The 22,729-nt window shown below is 43.5% G+C and overlaps 1 protein-coding gene across 1 annotated transcript in view; it reads left to right on the top strand.

Moving 5' to 3' along the window:
• The window catches only part of LOC128970749 (calcium-activated potassium channel subunit beta-2), a 53,191-nt gene that overhangs the window by 3,717 nt on the left and 26,745 nt on the right, over window positions 1-22,729 (top strand). The window lies entirely within an intron of this gene.

Below are 22,729 nucleotides of genomic sequence, written 5' to 3'. Positions count from 1 at the left end.
GTATGCGGTCCAGCAGCAGCTTTATGCCTTTGCTAATATAAGTAGAGATTTTAAATTGCCTTTAATCAGAGCTTTGAAAGATCCCACTGTTTCTCAGCAATTAGCTTCTGTACAGGGTTTATGTGAATTGATCAGTAGCCCTCCACACTACAGATGTGACAAGCCTAGAAAACTGTCTTTTTTTTTTTTGACTCTGTTTCTAATTCTGCTGCTGGTGGTGAGACAACGTGTCTCATACAAGGGAAGAATGAAAAACAATCTCAGGGATATCTTGAGCCCATCCATGTCCACCCATAAGTTTATTCTGCTTAAAACCAAAGTCTGTCTCTGCTAGCACACAGTTAACTGTCTCTGAGTGAAGCTGTGTGGCTTGGAGAGAGAAGCACTGGAAGTTTCAGAGGTAGGTGAGCCTGACAGAAAGCATCCTGCTGCTGCTGGCAGACCTGCCAGGACTCAGCGCTGCAGGCTGCCTCCCAGCTATTAGCAGGTCAACATTAGGAGGCAAAGGTTGCTTCTGGATGGCATTTGCCATCAGCACAAGCTCTTGGTGTGGAAGGAAAAGACTTCTCCTTCCCTCTCACCCTCTCTCCAGCCCTCTCTCCTCCCAGTCTGCACAGGGTTTAGGACAATAGTCTCTGTCCAGCTTTACAGAGTTAATTCCACATGGGTCAGTAGATTCTGCTGGTCCTCCCCAGCACACTGCAAGCTCCACAAAGATCTTGAATACCATCAAGGGCTCTGCCAGGCAGCATAGGGAGGCTTGAACATCTGGCAACAAGCAATCTCACAGGAGGTGAGAGGGAACACCCACAAGCTCTTTCCTGCTGTATACATTAAATTAGGGGGAGGAGACAGCACAAAAATGAGAGGGGGCAAGCACATGGGAGGATAAGCTCCTGGTGCTAGTCTGGGTATGGGGGAAAAGCCAGCTATTTTGTCAGTCTCAGCAGGGTTTTTCCTTCTTTTTCCATGAGCCTAGGAAAACTCACAACCAACCCACTGTGCTGAACAGCCCTAGAACCATTTCTGCTCATATACACGGTTAAATTTGGAATTGTTAAAAAGATGCAATAGTAAAATTAAAATAACATTTTCTCCCAATAGACTAGTTAGGTCCATTACTAATTGACAAGGCATAACTTTGGCCCAGCTGTCCTCTGAGATGCTACATCTGACACCACAAACTACTTTATCCACACCTTCCCCATCCCTCTGCCCTCCATCCCATGGTTTTTCCCTTCTGCATTGGGTCCAGAGCTGTAGCAATGTGTGGATCTGAGGAGTAGTTTGCTTCCAACCACCTCCAAACAAGTCAACAGTCAAACCATCAGAACCATTTAGTGCTACTTTTTTTACTGGTTAACAGAAGTTACACTACTTTAAATAATTGTCTCACTAGTGAAACATACATATTTTAGTCATTAAAATATGGCTTGGTGTACAAAATATTAACATCCCCAGAAGTGAAATAACAGACTCAAGACCAAAAGAGAACTGTTTTCAGATACCTGCAAAATAGTAATTTTCTATATCCATAGGCAGTTACAGCTCTGCCTTATCTACAGGAGACAAAAGCAGGCAAGGAAGGTGCTTGGTTGCCTCCAAACAGAAAAGCTGGAAAAAAAATCTGGAAGTTTTTTTCCCCCCTTGCTGTCTGTTTCATGCAGTGGCAAAACCAGTCCCTTGTTGTGTCAATCTTCTACAGTGATTACAAGATGGATACTTCTTTCAAAATATTTTTCCTTCAAGTACACATCCACTCCACATCTCATGCACTCAAACTCAACTCCTGGTATTTTTGGAATGGATTGCAGCCTCCTGATCCAGAAAAATAGGAAACACCACAAGCAAAACAAGAACACAGGTGCTGCTGAAAGTCACTCCTCAGGATCCGAGCCTGCAACTTGCACAGCCTAAGACAAACTCACTGCTTCTTCCATGCAGCAAAGGTGCCGATTTTTCTCCATCTGAGGATTAAGTAGATGACCACATAGCAGTTAGCTGACCTGTCTGTGTCCCTCTCAAGTGCTGTAAGTGCTCAAGAAGCAGCACAGCTTTGCCTTAATTGCATAAGCACACAGCTTGTTCAAACTCCACTCAGGCCCACACTCATGGATTTAAAGTAGTCTTTAGTGTAGTCGCTGTCTGAAGTGCATTTAGGCTCCTTTGCATACACATCAGGTGCTTGAAAGCCTCAGCTCTCACCATCCTTACTCATGCAGTACAGATCAGGACTGTTTCATTTTATGCTGTTGAATCAAAAAGACCAGCAAGTGACAATCAGAGGGCTCAGAGAAAGCAAGGCAAAAATTTTGAGCTGAAGAGCTCTACCAGAATCCACCATAAAGGTTCAGATCAGTTTAATTCACCTCCTTTTTATCCTTACAACCACACTCTCAACCCAGAGACAGCAATTTTCACTAAGGAAACCAGAAAGCCACAGCCTAGTCAAGTGCCCAGCATCTGCAGGAGGGAATATCATGTCACAGAAGCAAGCAACCATTCCAGACTGGACATTTTTGTAGGCAACTGCCACAACCGTAAGTCAATCAAACCATCTGCAGCTTCCATAGGCAAACTCATTAAGTGAGACAAATGCATCACACTTGTTTTCACCATGGTTAATGGCCATGAACCTGGAGGCTGAAAATCCAGTTCATGCCAAGGAACACAATGGTCAATAAAATATTCAAGCCCACAAATAACTAGAAGTTCTGGCTGTGCAATGGACCAAGGATAGAAAGACGACTCATTTATTTCTCAGTTGTTTGTAATTGCTGCTAAACTAGCAAAATCAGCTCTCTTGGAGTTGTATTTAAGTCTGCTATAGTCTAGCCCAGAACTCCTCCAGCAATGTGTCATTAGATCTGCTGTCTGGTACTACAGACAGCTGCTCCCATTCTATAACTGATTAGAACACATACACTTGTTCAACTAGAGGAGATGGCTTTGCAGTTTGAGCATCAAGCTGAGACCAACTAGGTGTTAAGGTTGAGCAGTTAACATCCTTAAGGACTCTCTAGACAGTCCTAGATATACAACACGTAGCTGTAAAGTTATTTGGAGGAGACAGTGAGCAGGGAGAAGGAAAAGCAATTCCCCATCCCTGATCAAAAGCATTAAGGACTAGGGCTCCCAGTTGTAGGATCATGGCCAAACTGCTGCTGCTGCTTCAATAAACTGGCTGAAATCCAGCCCTCAGATTTGTCAATACCATGTTGGTAAGTGTTCTGAGGAAAAAGGCATTACAGAAATATGGATTATCATTCATTATTGCTGTCAGCTTTATAGGACACAGCTAGAGCCTTGTCCATCTGATACCAGCAAGAGCTAGCAGCTCTGAAAAGGCAGGTCAGGCAAGCTTCATGCTGGGCTGGTGGGGTGGGGACAGAATCACCATCAAGGGCTACACTGGGGACAAGCTCCCCAAAACCTAAAATCCCTGCAATTTCACACCTTCTCTAAATTTGTCTTTTCTTCCTTGGCTGTGGCTATGCCACATTGACTCTGTGCCTCTATGATTATATTCTCATCCCCTCACACCACCAGCGCTTCATGCCTTATGTGATTTGCAACTGGATCTCTATTCCTCTACCTTATTTTCCCAGTTGCAGATGATTCAGTACCCACATCTCACTTCTGGCTGCATCCCTATGTTCATGCACCTCCAGCACTGCCTCTTGGTGGACACAAAAGCACTTGGACTCTATCTCTCCCTACTAACTCACTCTTACATCTGCTACAGACTTTCTCCTTACAGACAGCACTGATCAGCTTCCCTCAGGCAAGGCCTTATTACTAAGAGTGGAATTTTTCCAAATATTGACTCATTTTAGCCTAAACAATACCATTCTGTCATTACTGCCTATAAAGCTGGCTCTGTTTCACCTTCTACAGCACTTCAAAAGTGACTTGGCTGCATCAAAGATAACTCATACATAAAAGCAGCAGGACCAGGCTGTGTTCAGTACAGTCCACCAGCTAGACTGAAACACTGAGACCCCCATCTGCTCTTGTCAGACAGTGATAGGCATAAATCAATACACTCATTTCTGCACAGTTCTTCCACAGTCACATACCTACACAGGCAGGAAGGCACATACACTCAGCCCTACTGGACTTTAATGCAGATTATATCAAGCAAAAAATTGGCATTTTGATGCAATACAATAAATCTACTTTATCCAAGAAGGGTGCAACACAAGGAGCAAAGGTACTATAACAATACACAAGTAAAAAGAAAACAGTTCAGGCTACTAAACATACCTTGAACGTACAAAGAGTAATTTTGCTGCTTGTTTCCAAACACCTTCTTCCTTTCTTCAGTCCAATACCTCCCAAGAACTACTTTCTTCAAAACATCTTAACAAAAAGCTCCACAAAAGCACCCCAAAAGCACAGCCACACTGACTAGGTGAACTATTTATCTGGTACTCACAAACACCCACCAGGTGCTGGTCCTATGGCTCTGAATTGCTACAGCTGCATTAAATTTAACAGACCCCTGATTGCAATTGATATCAGCTGAGGACTTAGGAGCTACCTCCTTCAGGTTTTTCATGAGCCCAGGTAGTGTTTGGTCATGACATAGTAGAAAAAAAATATTTTTCCTATCATGCTTGAAGTCAGGGCAGAAGCAAAAGTTAACTTGCTTGCAAAGTAAAGGTTTTGCTTTGTGCTATGTTTATTGTACCTCTGAAATCCAGGTAAGAAGTTTAGAATCCACTTACAGAATCATAGAACTGTCAGGGTTGGAAGAGACCTCAAAGATCATCCAGTTCCAACCCTCTTTCCACACCTCACACTGGATGAGGTTGCTCAGATCTCCATCCAGCCTGGCCTTACAAACCTTGAAGTTGTTTAGCAACGACTTCAAGGAACAGTGAGCAGGAGGCAGAAGACGTTTTGGATGTTTTCAAGTGGCTCGTGTTGCTAAGGAAACTGCTTCTGTGTGCTCACCAGGGCTGGGTCACTTGGGCTTTGCTGCTTAGAGTGAGGAGTGAGTCATGACTGGAAAGTGAACTGCACAAACTTGCTAAGGAATGCCTTTATGAAACACGTGTGAAAATTTACTAATTAATAGTAGTCAATATTAAAAAACACTAGCAGGAGGACATCTCTATTAATATCTTTGCTGGCAGTAGCATGGTGAGACCTCATTTGGAGTATTGCATCCAGTTCTGGGCTCCCCAGTTCAAGAGGGACAGGGATCTACTTGAGAGAGTCCAACAGAGAGCTACTAGGATGATGAAGGGACTGGAGCACTGCCCTGTGAGGAGAGGCTGAGACACCTGGGGCTGTTTAGTCTGGAGAAGAGAAGACTGAGAGGGGATTTAATAAATGTTATAAATATCTGAGGGCTGGGGGTCAAGAAGGAAGGGACAGCCTCTTCTCACTTGCACCCTGTGATGGGACAAGGGGCAATGGATGTAAAGTACAGCACAGGAAGTTCCACCTCAACGTGAGGAGGAATTTCTTCACTGTGAGGATCACAGAGCACTGGAACAGGCTGCCCAGAGAGGTTGTGGAGTCTCCTTCTCTGGAGTCTTTCAAGACCCATATGGATGCATCCCTGTAGGACCTGTGCTAGATTCTATGGTCCTGCTCTGCCAGGGGGGTTGGACTCGATGATCTTTGGAGGTCCTTTCCTTAGTGTTTCCCTAATATCCTGTGATCCTTTCATTAATGTTAACAGATTATATATTTGTACTTATAGCTCCATCTGGATAATCACACAAAAGCTTAGTTGAGCTTTCAGAGCCTCGCAGATCTCCAGCATAGCCTGGAGCTCTTCTGATGGATCATGAGAAGATATGGCTGAGCTGAGCCAAATTCTGCCCCTTCTTGGAACTCCAGTGAGACCTTTGAGCTGGGCAGCACCAACTGCCATTTCTTACCCCAGTGTTTTTCTTTGGCAGTCTCACAGATCCCTTAGTTTGGGCAATACCTGTTCAGTGTTGCCTTAGACTAGATCTGGAATGGATCTCAGGGGGCTGGTAGAGTTTCAGGTGAAAGGAATGGTACATCAAGATGTACTGAACTGAAGAAACAAGCATTCAATGACTTGTTTACTCTGCAAGCCTTGCTGTGATGTATTGCCACTACACTTTCAGACCTGAAGATTTTCCATCTGCCATTAATAGAAGAAAGTGTCTAAGGGTTAGGGCTTAAGCAGTGGGGGTCATTTCTCACGTCCACTTCCACACAGCAGTGAAAAAGCTGGAAGTGCCATGTGTCCTCTGTTTCCTCTCCTGTTCTGCTGGCTGGGGGCTTGTTTTGTTTTCCCATGCAGTAGGAGCTGGACTGCCTATTTTTCCATTTCCTGTCAGGCAGTTTCAGAAGCTTCAGAAAAAGTCCAAGGCACCGCCAGCAGTCATCCAAGTAGAGGGAGCTGATGGTTAGTGCTTGCCTGAGCCCCCAGCACCTGGGTATTTCCAGTGCTGTGACCTCTGACTCCTGCCTCCTGTTGGGACACTTGGAAGGATGCTAGGCAGGTTTTGTTCTGTGAATGTAAATTACTGAGAAAGCACAGGCAGGGCTGAGTTCCTGCAGTCAGGATTTAGGCTGCCTGGTCCCATTTTGTTTGCTTCCCTGTCTTACTACGTTGGTAACCAGTGAAGGCTGATCATTGCATGCTGTCTTTCCTGAAGCAGATGGCTGTTTTCTTTTAAATCTTTCTTACTACAGAAATTTGCAAGGGCAAAGATAATTATTTAACATTTGAGGGCTTACATTCAGCCCCACCAGGGCATCTGCAGGATCTCCACTGCTTATGCCAGAGCACCCACTCTGACAGGACACCTTCTTTGGCTCATCATATCCTTAAGTGACTTTAAGCAGTGATTAATGGCTGCTGCATTATTGTGCTTTTACATTTGGGGTCTTTGGCCTCGGAATTCCCAGTTACGTTCCAAACTTTCTTTTAGTCCAAAGCTTGGAAGCTGAGATAATACCCAAACCTACCTCTACTCTTAAGGCTGCACTAGTCCAACTTTGCCTCTAAGTGGGATGTGATTGCATCTGGTGAACCTTGGCTCAGATGACTGATAATTTTATCTGTTGCTGCCAGCTGTGAAACAGCAGGGTGCCTGAGATGAGCATCCGCAGCATCCACCCCCACAGGCCAGGATGTTGTTCTTTGTTTCTGGATCTAGTTAAAGAAATCAGCAGCCTTCTGGGAAGGAAAAGGAAGTAAGGGTTAATAGTACAAAAATGCCAGGAGCTGCTAGGTGACCGTTCTGCCTGACATGATAGGAGTCTTGTGGGAATGCTGCTTTTGAGGGATTTTCATTATTTTCTTGGACCAATCTGTAAGAGAAGAGCTAATCTTGTGTGATGTTAGCCACATATTCTCAGATGAGAACGTGTAGAAAATGGTCTATTTTAGTCCTATCCAACCAGAGTACACAGCATAGCTTTAGAGGCAAGGATTCAAAGCCAAATCCTCAAAGCCCTTCCCAAAATTTAAGCCAAGAGCCTCAAGTGAGCATTTGACATTAAATCCTCTGATTATCTTTCTAATCATTTGTAAAAATGATTTCTGAACTAAGACTGACTGAAGATTTAACAGCTTGGCATTTGAGCACCAATGGCTCTTGTTTCACTGAATTTTCCCACCCACTCCATCAACTAGAAGTTAGCTCCCAGCTCACAACTCCAGGGTCAGGGCTGTACTGTGAAGGACCAACAGGCAGCATATGGTGATGTTGGAAAAGGCAGCACAACATTCAGATGATGTTTGGCCACTGGCTGCTGGTCTGTGAGGCTCAGAGAGGAAACCTGTCAGAGCAAGCCCCTCTGCATATCATGCTATCAGTACTCCATCATGGATTGCTACCAGGGTAGCCAGACAAATAAACTCAAAAGCAACCTAAAGTCATTTGCAGGCTTTGTGCCTCATACTCCATAACCTGGCTGGCTCTGAAGAGAATTTAATTTGTTTCTACACTGCCTTAAAAAAACCCCTTCACCCAGCTCTGACCTCAGATCCTCATGCTCTAGACAGGGCTGCGATATCGTTCCTTAGGACTTCAGCCCTTGTTAATTCTCTTAAAGAGATTACTCAAATCTCCTAAACAAACATCAGACTAGATTTTGGATTAAGTGTGGGTGCTAAAATGACCTTGCTGATAAAATCAGCGTGGTCTAACCTCACAAGTAGGAGAGGGAAGCCTGGGATGTAATTTTGACTCGGTACGTACTGCCGTGGTAAGTTACCGGACTGCTCTGCATCTCTTTTCCCCTGTCTCTAGTATTCTTGCAATGTTCCTTGAGAACCAATACAAAAAAATGTCAGATCTTCCAGATCTTCATAGCAAAGACAATAAACTGACAGTCACTGGGGCTATGCACAACCTGCTGTTTTCCTTTACTAATGCTTGTTGCTTTTTCCACTTCTCATATATGAGCTGTCTGGGTCATTTCAGCGTCAGCACGAGGCTGGTTTGCACAGCGTCCCAACTCCTGTGCTAATCAAAGTCCCATTGTTGGGAAGTGAATTTAGCACAGCACATTTGGCAGGGTGCTCCAGTGCAGGTGCTGAGGCATGTTGGCATAAGCTGGGGTCCATGGTGGACCCATCTCCTCCGCCTGCCACCTCTGAGTGATTTCTCTACTGTGCAGCTAATAGCCAGAGTTGTTTATGTCCTGCGTCTGCCTGAGCAGTCTCTTGGTCTCTCACTTGGGTTTCAGAAATGATTAACCCAGCAAATACATTGGCCATGTAGCAGAGGTTTTCTTAAGAGCTGGGAGAGGCTCAGTGAGGTTTGTGTTAAGTGTTTTTGTCATTGTGTGGTGGCCAGGAATGAAGACCAGAAATTTTATCTGTGAGGAGTATTTCACCAAAGAGAGATCATTAAGTTAAAACTTTCAACCTGTATTTCTTCTGCTGTTGTTCTGTTACTGGTCTTTTATAACCCCTTGCAAAATCCCTAGCTTCTGTAATGGAAACAATTTGAAATCCAATAAGAATTCAGAGACTATTAAAAAAAAAAAATCCTTGAAGGGCAAAGCCCATCATGACTGAAGCACTGACATCTACTTTCAAATCTCTTTGCTCAATTTTCAGTTTAATTTTCTCATTTGCTAATCCTAATTTTCCAGTACTGTGCTTACAATATCTAACCAAATATCACTCATGTGGAAACACATTAAAATTCCACAACAAGCTGGAACCTCTGGCTTCAAAACTCTTGTCAGCTTCACTTCACAACCATTAACTTGTAATGGTGGGTCTGACTTCCTCTCCTCAAAAACATATTAGCTGCTTTTGCTGTTCCCTCCCTCCCTGAGCACTGTGCTCCATTTCACTCTCACTGTTGCCCAGAGAGACAGGGATCTGCTGGAGAGAGTCCAACAGAGAGCTACAAAGATGGTTGTGGGACTTGAACAACTCTCCTGTGAAGAAAGACTGAGAGAACTGGAGCTGTTTAGTCTTGAGAAAAGAAGGTTGAGAAGGGTTCTTATCGACATCTATAAATATCTTAGGAGTGGATGTCAAGATGAAGGTGCCAGTCTCTGTTTGATGGTGCCCAGTGATAGGACAAGGAACAATGGGTACAAGCTAGAACACAGAAGGTTCCACCTCAAAACAAGGAGACAGTTCTTTATGGTGAGGGTGATGGAGCACTGGAACAGGCTGCCCAGAGAGGTCATGAAGTCTACTCTGAAGACTTTCAAAACTCATCTGGATGAGTTCCTGTGTGGCCTGCCCTAGGTGATCCTGCTTCGGCAGAAGGGTTGAACTCGATGATCTCTGTAGGTTCCTTCCAACCCCTAACATTCTCTGATTATGGTAAAAGTATCCTACTTCCACTAAACTTCTAGTATACCCAAGGCAGAAATACCAGCTTTTCCAAAAGATTTCTTCATGTGCTGTAATTTAATGTTCCTTTGTTCATGAATAATTAATAAACTATGCTTAACACTGTGATGTCCTGCACACAGAAATAGCAAATAATTGTACTGTGACAAAACATTGGGAATAGTGCTCTCTGTGCACGACAGTCAGAACTGAGGAACTGTGTGTTTTACACTCTTGGCTTCTGACAAAAGCAAAGAGTCATTTGATTTGGTTCTGATATCAAGAGCTGCCATTAGAGCTGGCAGATCCGAAGACTACATCCCCAACACACTGCCCCTGGTTCCCCCATCCCAGATGGAGCAGGGAATTCCTTGCAGGGGGGCACAGAAGATTCAGTCCTCTCTAGTCCCAGCTGAGTTCCCAGGGATAAAAGTGTCTGTGAGGACCCCAGGCTGAGGCTGAAAGTGCAGCTCTGAATGAGGCAGCTGAAAGTCGCTTTGTACTCGGTAGTGCTGGCTCCCTTCCCTCTGCAGCTGTTTCCTTCATTCCCTTCAGGGGGTTATATTTCTGTGAGCCAATTTAAGGAGAAAAGCCTTTTTAATCCAGTATCTTACTGACTCAAAGTATGGATTTTTTTTTTAATTTTGAATAAAATATGAATATTAAGCTCTTTAGGCAGGGACTTTGTCTTCCATCATATCTTCAAAGCACTTAGCATGCTGCTGATATTACAGGTGTAGATACTACAAATAAAATAACACAGTTAGAATCTCAGAGATCTGTTCTGTTAGGAATGAGATCACAAAGTATACCTTAGGCTGTGAAAGGTAGGGTTCAGGCACAAGGAGGACTTCCCCAGAGGTTAGTGCTGAGCCCAGCTTGGAGTCAAGAGCCTATTTTTTTGATCTAGGCTTCCTCATCATTCACAAGGCTTTTCCTGTTTTTCTTCCTCCAATAAAGGAGGAACACCTTCCCCAAGGAACAAAACTAACGTTTAGCACCCAGAACACTCATCTGAGAAGTGGACAAGAGCTGTTCAATCCTGCAAGATAAGGATAAATGTAGTAGTTCATGGCAGAAAGTGAGAATGAATTCCCTAACCAGCTGAAGGCAAACAGGTAAAAAGGACTTAGGAAAGAAAAACCCTTGTCAAAAAGAACATACTATTAACTGAAAAAGTAATTTCACAGAATAATAATGTTCTCATACCACTGAGCAAATCTAATACCAGCTCTGCAAATCTAATAAGATCTCTGCAAAAGCAGAGAAGTTCAATCTGAAGTGCACTCTTTTGAGGCTGAGGCCAGTGTCCGTTAAGTACAATAGAAATACTTCATTGACTTCAGTGCAAGCTGGGTCAGGCCTCCACCAGATTTGGATTGTTGGTGGCTCTTATTGTCTCTAGAGAATATTCCACTGAAAAGTCCCCACTGCAATTAAAGTAACACCTAATTGCCACAACAACTCTCAATCCATGCTGCTCTTGATGGTGGGGTGCAGCAGGCACCATGGTGTTTGCACCAGAGCTGTTTCCAGCACTAAACAAGAACCAAACTGGCCCCCAAAAAACCCACAAAGCTGTAGGAGGCAAACATCACACCTTTTAAATAAGGTGTAATCAATAGACATACCCCACACAGGAATCCTAGGCTTTTCTTCTGAGTGATCCATGAATAATTAACAAAAGATATGCTGCAATGATGATTCCATTGAGTTGCCAGGCATTGTATTTCTCATTTCACTAATGGCCAGTTCATTGTACTTCAGCTACTTCTTCATTGCACACATCATCTGGAAATAATCATCTTCATTACCCATAGCTCCTATAAACTCCAAATCATAATCCAGACAGAATTCAGTAGTCTTCAATGTACCTGGCAAAGGCTGGCCATGAAATGGTAATTCATACAAGCAACTGCTGTGCACCCAGCTATCTCAGTCTATCACTTCTTTCAGGTCCCAGCAATGTCCCCCTGTTGAGTGTTCCATTAACTTTTTCACCCCTTATTTCTTAAAAATTCTGGAAGTAATCTTAATCCCCCTTATCTTGCTACACTATTATCTTGTTGCACTCCTGGTGGTTTCACACAGAAATTTGGTGGAACTGTGTTTTTTTTATTTAGTCCAAAAATTGGCTTTGAGGAAGACAGTCTTTCCTTGAGAAATCTAGAAACAGAAATTAAAGTCTTAGTTTGGGCCTTATTTTAATTCACATCAGATTACAGCAGTATAAAAGAAGGGAGCATCTCTCATTTGAGAAGGGAGATTGATTCCTATTAGATCCTCCCTTTAGATTAGTCCCTTGGCTGAGCCCAAGTTGATCCACATGCCCTTGTCTCCTGGGACCAGCAATTAAGCCAACCCTGTCAATCTGGAAAGAATGTCACCATGGTGTCAGTAGTGTCCTATCCCCTGATGAACTGAGTATGGCTGTAATGGAAAAAGGAGGGGTAAGACTGGCAACTACTTAAATACAACTGGCCAGCAAAAAAAGAAATAAAAGCACAAAATCCATTTAGTTTAGTGTGGGACTGAAGTAATTTTGTGGATCATACATTTGTAATAGTTTGCTCTACTAATAAATTCAGTACAGAAGCTTTCAGGTCTGAAGCAAACCCCTCAGTCTATTACTTCAGAAAGTGCAGTCCAAAAGCTATTGATTTATTTATACAGATAAGCACCCCACAGAGTTATCAGAAGCAATGCAAAGACTCAGGGGAAAAAAAATTCAATATAAATAATAATAAATAAGTAAAGGCCCAGGAAATAGAAATGTACAATTTAAAACGAATTGAAATACTGACCCAAAGACCAGCTCTGTTTGTGTGCATTTCTGCAAAGGCATTTCTGAGAAAGGGAGTGCAAAAAGTGGATCATTTCAGAGATGGCAAGACAAGAGAACAGAAAAGCAGCATCCAGCTCAAAGGAGATGGGAAAGGGATAGAAAATGGTGGAAGCAACATTGGGTTTGAAATTAACATACATATATATATATATATGAATTTTTAGTGGTTTATTACAAAACAAGACCTGAGCACGAGTATTGAAATCACCCCAGGGGAGAGTACAGGAGCATCATGGGTATCCACAGATTGTGTTTTCCATGGCTGGCCAGTCTAATCTAGCAGCCATATTCCATTCTGAGGTCAAGAGAAGTTTTGAAATGAACCCTGTTTGCTGAACCACTTTTCATCTGTCTTGGTTGCCTCTGAAGTGGCCATGGGATGTGATGAGATGGCATGGCGTGGAATGGAATGGAATGCCATGGGATGGGATGGCATGGAATGCCATGAGATGGGATGAGGCTGGGCCAGCCACTGTTACCAGTCTTTCAAAGTACCTATCAGCCAGTTCATCAGTTCAGGCTCTAGGTTGATCACCACATGGCAGGCTTTGGGTCATGCCTACCCTACACCGAGAGTGATGCCTCACCTGCTTCAGTGCAGCTTCTGACAAGATGAGAGGGCATGGCCTGAAGCTGCACCAGGGGAGGTTTAGGTTGGATGTTAGGAAGCACTTCCTCATGGAAAGGGTAATTAGACACTGGAATGGACTGCCCAGGGAGGTGGTGGAGTCACCATCCCATGAGGTGTTTAAGGAAAGATTGGATGTGGCACTTAGTGGTGTGGTCTGGTCGATGTGGTGGTGTTAGGTCACAGGCTGGACAGGATGACCTCAGAGGTCTATTCCAGCCTCAATAATTCTGTGTGAATCTGTGATTATATCTTACCTTACAAAGTAGATCCCAGTTGTGAGCAGCCAAGCTTTGCTTAGCCTTAGATGAGGAACAGCCTGGTGTTCAGAGGAGAAAAGACCACAAGACATGTACAATTCCATCACATCTTCTGTTGAGGATACATGAAAATATTAAGAAAGAGCTTGCAAAATATTACAATAGTTATCAGCTGATAAAAAAAAAAAAAAAACAAAACTGGTTTTGCCTGGAAGGCTGAGTCCTTCAGGAGAAGTTCATTAAGTTTCGCCAGTAAGATTTTAACTTTTCCTAAAATAAGAGAAAAGGCTTCACTGCAGTCTCTGTGCAGGAAAACAAACACTTATGCACTGTTTCTGTGAGCCACTGATGCCATTCCACATTGTTTGTACTTGTTGGCTCATCCCCAAAATCCAGCCCCTCCTCTGAGCACACCAGGAAGAAGAGTGAGCAGGAGTTTGGCACCATCCTGAACCTCAGAGCTCATTGATATAGGCACAGACCAAGCATCTGCCATGACTGCAGGGGCTGCAGGACAGTTGCTTTGCTGGTACAAGTCAATGTGCCACATGATGGGTGCCAAACCCAGGCAGTAAGTGCTGAGGGAAGAGATCCAGGTGGTGGTGAGAGGGAGCAGAGAGTGAGAAGAGAGAGAAAACATCAGAGAAGTACTTAAGGAGAGGAAGATCAGGAATCAGCCTCAGATTATGGAGCACAATAGTTAAAAGATACAGGGGAGGAAAAGGACTTTGAGAGAAAACACAATTAAATTGTAGAGCTTCACAGTGAAGACCCAGTGAAGGTGATGATGGGAGATGGCTTGGGACAGAGGTTAAACCACCTCTGAAACCTGCCCACTGCAGGATGCAGGAGAGCATGTGAGGTCTCACAGCACAGCATAACACCCCTCAGACTTCGGTGAAAATCCATCCACATCTGCTGTTCCTCACACCCATCACCAAGCACCCATCAGCAGGTACTGAATGGGGTATATCTTGGCTTTCCCTTGTCACTACTGCTCCTTAAAAACCTTCCAGGAGGGAGAAGCAGAGAACAGGTCACAGGCTGATGTAATTTAGTTCCACTAAAATCAAACTAGACATCAGAATGCAGATAAAGGGCTGCTGAACTCAATGCTGGAGGAAGGGCAATGCTGCTGAGATTCATACATGCTCCGAAGGACACTGATGGAAAGAAAGAGAGAGAGAGAGGTTAAAGGTTTGAAAAGCATTTTGATAAAAACCAAAAGCCAACCAGAAGCCAAGATTTAGCCAGGTCTGCTGTTATTTAACCTTCAGCACAAGATCAGGTCTCAGCCTTTCTATTCTGGGTACCAGCTGATGAACGCAGTGTAACAAGGTATTAATAAACATCTGCCCAGCTCTTAGATTAATATGAGGAAGCTTTAATGGAGGTCTTATCACGTTCATATTTTCTAATTATGGCAGATGACTTTATTTATAGAAATACTAGGGAGAATGGAAATTGTCACTGACACCATGTCAATATAGGTAATGAAATCCAGTCATTTAATTGCATTACATTTGGCTAAGGAGTCCTATCAATAAAAGGCCCTCCTTTAGTCAGAGTGGTTCAGTGGCTGGTATGTACTTCATGTTAGAGAGATATTAAGATTAAAGCTTTGTTCAATGAATTATTGAGGAAATAAGTCATCTCTGACATACCTGTTCCTGTGCCTCTCACCTCAAGAGGGATGGGACTGCGAGGAAAGCTCTCCACCAGGAGAATTGAAAAGCCCCTTGTCTGGTTTTCATGCTTCTTATTGGACACCCCTTGCTTCCAACCTCTGAAGCATCCAAATAATGAAATAATGCCCAGACCATACTTGGATTGTTGCTGGACATGGCTAAGCCAGCTCATGCATCAGCTCTGCTTCACATGCTGCCTTCCTCTCTAACACAATAAAGTATCACCAGTGCTTCTGAGGGAACAGTATCATGCTATACCACTGAGATAAATAAAGAGTAATTTTAAGCCTTGATATATTTATGCCTCCTAAGAGAAGGGGAAAGGCTTATAAAGCTCCCACTAAAGGAGACATGACTGTTTGGATTGTTTGCAGCTTGTTAGGAAAACCCTGAAGCCAGTTTTTGTTGGGGGTGATGGTGTTGGTGTTAGAGAGCTGCTAGGGTTTAAGCAGACTTTGGACTGGCTGTGGCTCTTTCTCAGGGGTTTAAAATACATCTTGTAATGTTCAGCTCAGACAGACAGCTAGGGAACTTTGGATCTTTTCTCCCAGAAGCAGAGAAAAGTAAGATAAAGCTGCCATTATGGTGGCAGGTGGTCTGCAACACACAGAGCATTGTTACTAATCTTGCTTGCACATTGAAAGAGATCTGGACTGATGCTGAAAAGTCCTCTGGTTCTCCCCTGATCTTCCAAAACTGTGTTTTCTAATCCATTCTGATCTTCCAGAGCTATCCATCTGAATTAATGAAAACAGAGCAAGGAAATGTTACTACTTCTATTAATTATGGAGGCAGGTTTGTGCAATAAACAGAATTCATATCCCTACAGTGCTGCCTAAGTACCTATAATTCAGCTGCTCCCCTCACAACTGCAGCATCTTCTTCACATTATTTTACAAATTAGCAAACCTGAGATCATCAGCCATGTACAGTGTGATGACATTTAGTTTAACTATGGGGGATCTGATCTGCTGAAGTCCACAGGAGGTCTTCCAGTGCTGCTTTCTACTGCGATTATACCACAGCTCCCCAAATTAAGTGCTCCTAGACCTGCTTCATGTGTTTCACAGAAGTGAAAATACAGTTGGTTAAGAAATACTGTCAGCTGTTTATTGCAGCTGATGGTACTCTTCTAAGTACTGCCAAACAAATACTTGTGGCAATGTTACTTCACAGTTGAGCAGAAAGGAGGGCCAGGGCATTCCTGGAGCCAGCCTGACTTTCCAGGTCACTTGGTTGGTTTGTATTTACTGCAGAGTACGCAGTGGAAGAACCTGCACAAGAATATCTTTGCTCAGTGGCCAGTGCCTATTATTTGCATACCCCACAGGAATTCATTTTGTGCATTAAAACCTGCAGCAGCAGAATGGATGTGCTGTCTTCTAGGCAACCCTTCCTCTCCTACTGTCTTAACACCAGTGTGGGACTGATGGTAGCGATGGGTTGGGTGAGCATCTTCTGTGGTCACCTTAATGTTAGACCAAGTCTAGGACTAGAAAGTCTCAGAAGCAGCTGACTGTCGAAAGCACCATTGCTCCAGCAGCAGAAAGGGAAGCAAAAGCTTTGAAGGTGGTGGTAGAACAAAACCAGAATTCCTAGGGGCATAAAGGGAATGTGCAAAGGCATAGAGTAATGGTCATTCCACTCCAGCTTTTCACCTCCCAGATTAAATAAACCTTACTTTGCCCTGCATTTGAGTGAGAGGAAGGGCGCTGACAATTCCCAGCTGGCAAGAGCATTTGATACCAGAGCTTCCTCCAGGAGCTCAGAATTTTGCATCAGTAAACTGGGCTGGCTGGGGAGCGCTCTAACAACTGAAACACTCCAGCAGCAACATTTTCCAATACCTGCAAGATACCACTAGCAGATTACTGCTGTTGGCAATATGTTCTGCCAGCAAATGACTCCCCCAGGAAAAAGAAATAAAGAAAAGGCATTTCCCTGGGCTACAGCACAAAAGGTAGGTTTTCCAGGGACTTACATATCCTCTCCTGACAGTGCTGCTGGTGTTACATTTTAAGCATTAGACAGGCATTTGAGTGGAAAGGCAATAAAATAGTTGACTTTGATTGAATATTGGACTTGAATTTCCATTACGGTAAATGGTAAGAATAAATAAAAACAGTAGGAAGAAATCAAAAAGCTACTATTGGACAAAATGTTCCATTTTTTTTTTTTTTTTAATCTTTACAGCTACAGAAAATCTCTTTTTGGTTGGCATGAAGGTCAAACTTCAGGTTTTGAGTATGCTTTCAGCAGGAATTTAATTTAGATACTGAACCTCCTGCTAGTTTAAGGGGAGTATTTGTTCAACTATGTCCAGCATTATTCCAGCTGTTAGGATTTCCCAAGGGACCACAGCAAACTGAAGAAATGCCTTTTGCTCTGGTGCTCACAGGTTCTGTGGTGTTTCCCTACCCCTTTGCTTGCTTCTACATTCAGCTGCTGACCTCGCTGAGGTAAATAAGAGAATTAAGTACCTGATCTCTTCTGAAGTACATACCAAAGAACATTGAAATGATAGACTTCATTGTGCTTGTACATCACCTTTAAAAGAATCAAAAACCCAAATCTGAGCTGTGGCACGGCAACAGCATTTCCAGTGGAAGGAAGGTTATGGGGAAAGTTACATTTTAAACCCTACAAAACAGAAATGCAGTCCATGTGACAGCAGCCTCTGATAACTTTTTCTGCAATGGAATTACTGCTCTCAAATTAATGTAGAGAAAAGCCCTCTGAACATATTGGGAGGAAGACTGCCAGCTTTTATTTACCTACCACACTATATTACAGCAACAGGCACACAAGTGTTACAACAGGGCCAGCTCAGGTCACCTGCCTGCTGGTAGCAAGTTTTCCCAAAGGCTTATTTGCTTCCATTGATCTCAGTTAACTGAAAAATTCAAATACCAGCTTTTAGTTGCAAGATAAGATCTTGAGGATATCTAGGTATGAGAAACATTTTGGGTTAAACTTACCTTAAGGTCCTTGCCAGTCACAAACTATTCTGTAAAGCACCTTAATAATGAGACACACACCCACTGTATCCAGTAGGAGGTGGAAATGGCCTTCAGGATTTCAAGGTCAATGTGAAACCAGCTTTTCTGCATTTTGATTGGAATGTAATTCACATGATTACTGGGGCTCAGGAATTCTTAGGAGAGATGGAGGCAGAAAGAGCTTTTGTAATAGCAGCAAAAAGGGTGAAAATTAACAGGAAATTATTAAACTGCCCTAAGAAGCAGAGAATACAGACACACCAAGCATGTTCTGATTTTCAACATCTATTCCTTTGTTTCATTAATGGCAGTATCAAATGCTCAGTAAAAGCCTTTTGTTGTTGGGAGGAAGGTGAGAGAAGGCTGCCCAAATGGTGGACACCTTATAGGAAAAGACTAGAGAAGGTTAAGGTGGTGCAGGCACAGTCTGGTGGTTATTGTTTGAACAAAGCCCATCTGCATGGCACTGAAGGGTAGGGACAGGCCTCTAGCACATCTTCAGTGCATCTTTTAGTAGACAGAAGCTGCTTTCAATCATGCATGTGACACTTGATGTGTTAGAACACTGAATTTTGTCTTGATTCTGATAGAACCTGTCATTCAGCAACTGCTGGGTGGCAGCTGGCCTCAGCAGCGGCATAGCCCTGCCACCCAGAGCAAAGCCTGCAGACTCCAGGGATGATTGATCCCAATGAGGCACTGCTGGGATCTCCAGCTGGGGAGTTTGCCCAAGACAGAGATGGGATGTTCATCTGACTGTCACTTCTTGATGGTGAGAAGATCTGTGCCTACAGCAAATAAACCACTTGGCACTTTGTGGAGGCTTCTGTATTGCAAGTGCTGTTCCCCAACACACCAAGGGATGAAAGGGAATGGTGCATGGAGCTACCCTTTGACTGAGAAAAGTTAAAGCTTTTCTTCCTAACAAAGGGAACAACATATGTGGACATCACATGGACCCATGCCATGTCCTGAACACCACTACTGTGTAAGGAGTTGTGGGAGGGAAGCCATCCATCCACACTAAGGTGCCCATCAACGGACTTGCAGTCACCCCAGCAGTGGAGCAGAGGAGTGGGGAGCAGAATGGCTGTTGAGATAATGAGATCTGCAGAGTTTAGGGACCCGAGTTAAGACCTCTCCTGGATCTGCAGCGTGCCCAGGGACCTCTGGGGAGTGATGGGGTCAGGTGAACCCACCTGTGCAGGAAAAACTTCAGTGCCAGACCTCTCACTGACTTAGCTTGAAAGGCAATTCTTGCTGCCTAATTCTGCACTTGAACTTCTCTACTGTGATGGGTATCTTCCAGGAGCTACTATAAAATAACTTCCCACAAATGGCCCAGCAACCAAAAATCTATTCCTGCTTCCTGACAACGTCAGTGTGTTGCCAGCACACAGTTTTGCTGCCACCAGTTCCTCAAGGCAGTTTTGCCCAGCACTGTTGAAAAGGAAAACATTCACTGTGCCCTGAGGGAAACGAAGCGTGGAAGTCCCGTTATCACTGACAGAAGTTTTGCCTCTAATTCCCCATCTGCTCTTCTGAATGTTAACCTACAGTATTGGCACAAAGGCTTGAATGATAAATAGAGATTCCAAATAGCAATAAAATATTAGTCAGATAGGCTGGTGAAGCCTGCAAAAATGTGGTGTGGGAAGTGATGTTTTGAAAGTAGAAATTACAGAGCAAAATAATGCTATGTTATGTTGATTGAGTGAAAATGCTAGCACAGAACAGAGCTAAGTAATGGGTCAAAACCAGATTTATTTAGATTTTGATCTTTAATCCATATGGGATCCTGCACAGCTCCTCCTTCTTCTTATTGTTGTGTGTGTTCAGCAGCCAAGTAAAATAGCATCCAAGGCAAGAAATATGAGAAGAGAGCAATAATGTAATGCATAGTGTTAACTCACTGGTTTTGGAAATATCCATTTATCTTGGTTATACAAAAGCTTAGCACAAGTACTAAGCCAAGTAATCATGATTAGGGAGAAAAAAAAAGACATTCACCTCCCTGGAAACTCAATACTCTTCAACAGTAATAGCACTGCAGTGACACTGTTCAAAGCTGGATGCTTGCTGTAATTAATATAGATGATTGCTGTATGAGGAATGGAAGCATCTGTACCTGCTTCCACCACTGTTTCCATTTCCACACCAGTTATGAGACAAAAAATACTCTGGGTTTCTGTTTCATGGACATGGCCCCTGCATTGTTCAGAATGCTCTGCTGGCCTCAGAGGACTGCAAGGATTTTGTTCTCTTTGTTGGTTTAAAACTGCATAGAGGACATATGTAGACTGTTCTTTTTATAGAGACTTTGCTTTTGCTCTTTCTCGTTAGCTTTTTTTTCCTGGCTCTCAAGAGAAATTGTTTGTGCTCAAAAGTATATTACAAGAACACATCTATAAAGAGATTCATGAGCTCACAAGCTACTGGTTTCTTAAGAAGGCTAAATCTGTACCTGTGCTATCCTGTGTGCCATGCACTGAACTAATCCACAAAGCGAGTTAGAGCTTACACTGATTTTTGACCTAACAGACTGCTGCAGCACTGTTCATCAGCCTCATCTCAGTAGTCATTTGACTCACTGACTCTGTCAGATTTCCCATCTACTTCATACCACTACTTCTGTAGATGTCATTAGTGCCTTTCTGCAATATGCAGCCATTCCTACTGTCTCTTAATCTCTAACTTTCTCCCAGTCTTGCTCAGCAGCCTGGATTTGATCAGTACCCTAACTATGAATGAATCCATTAGAAATGCTTCCTTCTTGTTATGCTGGAAACTGTTCTCTAGGGCATGCATCCTCCCTGTAGGAGTTAGGATTTTGCATTGTTTTTCCAATCAGGAAGCAGGGTTTGGCCCCTGCTATACGACTTGGAGATCCTTATCAGTGAGCAAAGCAAACAGGGAGCTTCACAGAGCATGTGCTTGAGTTCAGAGGTCCATTGCACACAACTTTGGTTCAACAGGCAGTAGGCAGCTGCCTCCTCAGAATTGCATTTAAAAAAAAATCCATTTTGTGAAAACTACATTAGATTTATACATGAAAAAAGAAATATTTCCAGTGCTTTTCTACAGCACAAAATTCTGTTTTGTGAATTTAACATGACAGTTGAACATGTTCGACTAACAGGAGTACAGATGGTGAAGATTGTGTCCTGCAAGGATAAGGAAGCACCACAGAGTGTTTATGATGCAAAATTTACCCTTTTGTAGCGAGACAAAGAGGAAAGATGCTCATGAGAGCCAAACTAGGTGTTTGCTTTTCCCATAGAGGTACTTATTTCACAGCTCCGTGCCTCAGTCAGTAGGATAGAGTTACTGTATCTGTTTTTCCCCATCAGGCCTATTTCTGAGTTTTGAGGGAGGAAATTGATAGCCATATTTCTGAGCTGATGTGGTCAGTACCACTCACAACCTCTTCTGCATTTAGAATTCTTCCAGCAGATCCAAAAGTCCAGTCATAAAGAAAGCACAACTGCCAAGCACCTGGAGACCCAGGCTCATACTCCTCTCATCCCTCCCATCTATCAATCTCTGATCTCAGCTAACTGTTCCCTGCATAGATCAGCAGGTTTAATACACCTTCTGCCCAGAGCCAGGGAAACTCAACTAGCATGCAGTTAAATAACTTGTTTGAACTGCCAGGTCACACAGGAGGGCTGGTCAGCCACTTCTAGTCCTCTTTTCCGGCCGTTGTTGTGGATCAGGTTTTTTCCTAGCTTGGCTGTACAACCCAGTGCAAAAGTAGTTGCCTGCAATGGCAAAGCAGCTTTACACCAATACCCAAAGCAGGAAGCTAACCTGCTTAATGTGGGAGCAGCACAGGCTGGTGGACTTGAGCACTGTTCTGAACCAGGGATGACGCCAGTGAAGAGCTTATGCAAATCTCCTCCTTGCTCTGCACCTCGGTGTCACACCTGCACTTCTGCAGGAATAACAGACATCTCTGGGTAATGGTCTTTAGGAAGATGTGACATGTGAAACCTCAGCAGTGGTCTAGCATTCATGCTGACTGCCCACCCACTAGCAGCATCCACGTTAGGCAAGCTGCAGTCTCCTAAAAATTAACAGGCAGACTAAGTGCAGGCTGCTGGATTTTGCCACAGAAAATAAAGTCAAACAGCAGCTAAAACTGGGGAGAGGAGGAGGAGAAAGGGGAGCAGAGAAGGCAGACCAAAGGCAACATCTGAGATGTATTTATTTTTTAATCCTATCTCTTTTAGTGTCTGTGATGAACACTCTAACTAAAGGAATCTAACTGAATTAGAATTTCAATATGTCCTGAGCAGATTGGAGCTGTTTCCATTCATGAGCAGCACGTCCCAGCTGTAATTGCCTGCTTGCTTATCCACACAGCTCTTTACAGCTCATCCAAATGTGGACTCAAAAATAAATAGTGCCAGGGCATTCACTTCCCGCTGGGCAGTAGTTTTAGCTCACCTCTGCCTTTGCTTTTGTTCTGGCTGGTGCTCTCCATGGCACGGGGACTGACTCAGAG

This window comes from Indicator indicator, chromosome 13 (genome assembly GCF_027791375.1).
Source record: "Indicator indicator isolate 239-I01 chromosome 13, UM_Iind_1.1, whole genome shotgun sequence".
Lineage (NCBI taxonomy): Eukaryota > Metazoa > Chordata > Aves > Piciformes > Indicatoridae > Indicator > Indicator indicator.
The sequence above is the reverse complement of the archived record's forward strand: the minus strand, read 5'-3'. Positions and strand labels throughout refer to the sequence as shown.